A 4,755-nucleotide genomic window follows, 5' to 3' on the forward strand; every position below is an offset into this window, starting at 1 on the left:
TTTATCGTAACACACTGAACACTGATCAGACACTTAAAACATTTCGTAAATATTTCATTAAGCAAGTTAAATTAAATTAAACAATTTCACTGTAAATGTTTGTACACCACAAACTGATAGCAACTCGCGATCTTCTACGAGTCGATTGTTTGAGTGGATATAATCAGGGCACTATTATTGAATATGATGATATATTTTTTTTTTAATGTGACATAGTTGTGTGACTTTTTCTGTTTTTTATTAAAAAAAAAAAAAAAAAAAAAAATTCAAATTCTGAATCTTGTTTTTTTTTTTTTTTTATTAAACCAGATGATGTTGTCAAAGTTATAACATAGATTATTTGTTTATTCCGATTTTTTTTTAGTTGAATTTTTTCAAACAAAAGTGCACAGATTAAAGTGACACGAGTTTACATATAGGCTATTCACTATAATGTCCCAAACAAATAATAATACAGTGACTGTATTAATCACTAATTTTACACATAGTCACATTTATTATATAAAATAAACTTTACCACAAGTGGTAAGTATAAGAGCACGTTTTATAATAAAACGAATTTAAGATACTATACGGTAATAGACGAGGCGATGTGAGACGATCGCTCTGGTGTAATGGTGCGTGTGCCGTATCAGCGTCGCCTAAATACCGACGGTCGCAGGTTCGATTCCCGCTCGGAGTAGATATTTATCTTTGTATAAATATTTATTTCCGGTCAGGTTCTTTGTCATTTTGGCTCGTCAGCACGTTAAGCCGTCGGTCCCGGTTTTTATCATGTACACCTGATAGCGATCGTTACTCATAGTAGGAAGTATATCCGCCAACCCGCATTGGAGCAGCGTGGTGGATTAAGCTTTGATCCTTCTCCTACATGGGGAAAGAGGCCTACGCCCAGTAGTGGGATATTACAGGCTGAAGCGTACACATAACATTGGCACAAAGTTGTGTAATAGTTCATGTGTCATAGTTTTATGATTATAAGTATAAGTAAATTTTAATTTGGTAAATAAAGTGAAAAAGGCAACTAAAAATTACGTTTTAAATATTTTTTGGGGGTTGTCTTTATAACGATGAGTTTGAGATACGTAAAAAATCGTTACATGGGGAGACCCACAGTGCCGCGGAGACAAACACAAATATCCTCTCCGAGCGGGAATCGAATCTATGCCCGTTGGTGTTTAGGCGCCACCGCCACAGCACATGATACTCCAGAGTAGTTATCAAGTTTTGCAATAATGCGATTAAATGTGTAGGTATAGTCAGAAAATGCTATAATTATTATGCATATAAAACACAACAAATTAGAAGATTCATACATTATAATGTAATATTTATTAAAGATAAGTTAATAAATAATTGAGGTCAACAACCTTTGATAACTATGTAGTCATTATAAACAAATCAGTTCTGTTATATTTCACTAGATGGCGCTGTGTAAATAATGCTATTATATATACCCGCGTTCTATAAATACCCGCTACTTTGTACACGTGGAATTTAAACAGAGAACACGAACGCGCTGAGTACAAAATTTATGTACACGCTCTTACAATAATAGTAATAATTCTTAATTTCAGGTAACAAATGACTCATAAAGAAAATATTACTAGACAAAGGCCCTGTTTGACCAGTTGTAGATAACGCTATTTGACGAATGACGATACAAATAGACTTCGATACACAATTATTCAATAATTTTTTTGTGAATACATTTCGAGACTTGTACATTTTTTCATAATGTCTCAAGTATATTTTATACAGTGTCAAGATTATTTTTACATGCATACGGTTCTATCGCTCTCGTGTAGATCTTACATAGTAAATGTCTACTAATCCTATAATATATGCGTATTCTACTTCTAACGTTTAATGCTAATAAGCTGAATGTAAAATACCCTGATCATTAAAATTCAATGTAATAACAATTCCATTGCGATAGGTACAAAATTATTTTAATTATTTAATTATTGCTCTTTGACGAAGCAGACAGTCTCGGAATCGCAGCGAATTTGGTTTAAACTAAAATATTTTACAATTAAAATAGGATTTTTCTTTTGTATTTTTGACTAAGCATTGTTTCCTACGTTCAAAAACAACCCGACTAAAAAAAAGGTCAGGCTCAACCAGATGATGTATCTGGACTGGATCAGAATTGAATGAGGCATGCCAGATCCGGCAAGCTCTATCAGGAGCAGGTCCAGTCAAGGATAGCCTGATCTAAAATATAATCAAGTATGGTAAGGCATACTGTTTCAGGACCCGGTCTGGTCCAGATAAGGACAGCCTGATGTAAAATATAATCAAGTATGGTAAGGCATACTGGATCAGGACCCGGTCCGGTCCAGATTAGGATAGCCTGAAAGAAATTATGGGAACTGAGCCTGAATCGCGCTATCAATTTTTTTAAGCGCACTTAGTATATATACAGTTATCAGGACAATCTAGCGGGGAGTCCATTTCTACACAGTGGCGAACAGTCGTAAGTAGTAGGAAGTAGTTAATTATTAGAAGCTAATAAGTAAAATTTAATTAATAACAATAGTTAATTAATATTAAAAAAATAAATAAAAATACATGATATTTAAAGTAAAAACATAAATAAACAATACATTGGAAAAAATAAAGGGAAATAAATATCATAATGTACACTTCCCTACCGCTTCTCTTTTTCTTCGCTATGTCCTATGCCCAAAGGTTGTCTGGAAGAAATCGCTCTTAGCGATAAGACCGCCTTTGTACATCTTTCTTTTCATGTATCACTTTTTTGTAATGTTTCTTTGTGGTGTACAATAGAGAGTATTTATTATTATTATTATAATGTTAAACAATTTTTTCAAGAATAGAAGATCTGGACCCGATCAGGAAATCTCATTTCATCCTGACTCAGACTCAGGTCCAGACAAATCTTCTGCATTACATACCTTATCCGGTCCAGATCAGGCATGCCCGGTCCGGTCCTTCTAAGGAACACGAAAAAATTTCTATTCAGGAATTTTTTTAACTTAACATTCTTAAAGTTACGAACAGGCCTTGTTTAAAATTAAACGGTTAAAATAACAACACATTTAATATACAAACAAAATTTCAAATAGTATCTCCACATACAGAAAAATTTACGACGTCATAAATATTTCACTGATAACAAAATCACATGAATGGAAATAAATAAAGATTAATTTAATGTTAATTATAGAACTATTTTCTTTTACAAAACAAGAGTTTTTTTTTGTGAAACTTCTTTAGAACGAAAATGCGTCACAATAAAGCGTCTCAATTAAACACTAACAGCTGACAAATTTGTGTGACAAAGCTGATACCGTGAAAGATGTAACAAAAAGTTTTTAAGGGTACCAGCTGACAAACTTTCCACCGAGTTACAGCCAGCTGACATTAAGTTTCATTCATCACACAGTAACATATAAATTTTTAGTTGAGAGGAAATCATTGAAATTATAAAAAAAAAAAATTTATATCAAAAAGCCAGCTGATGTATTATCCACTATGTTATGGTCAGCTGACTTTATTTTTTCTTCAAGGTATTAGGTAAACTATAATGCGACAAATTTTAAAGTGAGAGGACATGACTAAAAAATTTTTTTTCTATGCGGGAGGCTGCCACTCGCGGAGTCATAACTGATGGTCGCAAATATTCATAGTATAAATCCCTAATGCATTTTACGAAGTTTCGATTGGGAGGAAATTGGCCATAAAAATCTGTCATTGGCCCCGGGCCAATACCTTTATCATTTATATAACCCAGTACCAAATAATACTTATCATAACTTTATCTGTTATATATCTTATAATAACTTTATCTATTATTTTCATTTTAAAAACAAAGTTAGTTTTATTCTTAGACATCGGAAAATCGTTTGTAGGATTTTATTACACACGAGAATATCATATGGTTCTACCAAACAAGTATGGCAATTCCACTGTAGTTTCGATTCCAAATTTATTCCTAAAAAAACCGTGTCATATACTTGCAGGCCTGAAGAAGCAAAGAAACGAAAGATCATTTGGACATATTAAAAATTTGACAAGTTTTATTCTGGCCACACTCTTTGTAAATGTACGTGTAATGTATGAGAAAATTAATTTTATTACGACGATAAAAAAAATTCCACATTTCGGAGATTCATTTATCTAATGCTAGCGGCCCGCCTAACGTTGTCCTGCTCGGAAAACAGCTACCAAATTTGATAGCTTACATACCGATAGCAGCGCCACCTACCGGGTCCAATTGAGATAAAAACTATCATATATTCCAAGTTAGACCAAATTACAGATACTTACGAAAATTGATATAAATTGATTCAGTAGTTTCGGAGCTACATACAGATAGCAGCGCCACCTATCGGGTCCAATTGCGACAAAAACTACCATATCTTCCAAGTTAGACCAAATTACAGATGCTTACAAAACTTGATAAAAATTGGTTCAATAGTTTCGGAGTTACATACCGATAGCTGTTTAAATAAAAACTACCATCTTCCAAATTAGACCATATTACAGATGCTTACAAAACTTGATAAAAATTGGTTTAAAAGTTTTGGAGTTACATACCGATAGCAGCGCCACCTACCAGGTCCGATTGAGATAAAAAATAACCCTATATCCCAAGTTGGACCAAATTATAGATGTGTACAAAATTTAATAAAAATTGGTTCAGTAGTTTCGGAGTTACGTACCAATAGCAGCGCCACCTATCGAGTCAAATTGAGATAAAAACTACCATATCTTCCAAGTTAGACC

The sequence above is a fragment of the Melitaea cinxia genome, chromosome 24 (genome assembly GCF_905220565.1).
Source record: "Melitaea cinxia chromosome 24, ilMelCinx1.1, whole genome shotgun sequence".
Taxonomy (NCBI): Eukaryota; Metazoa; Arthropoda; class Insecta; order Lepidoptera; family Nymphalidae; genus Melitaea; species Melitaea cinxia.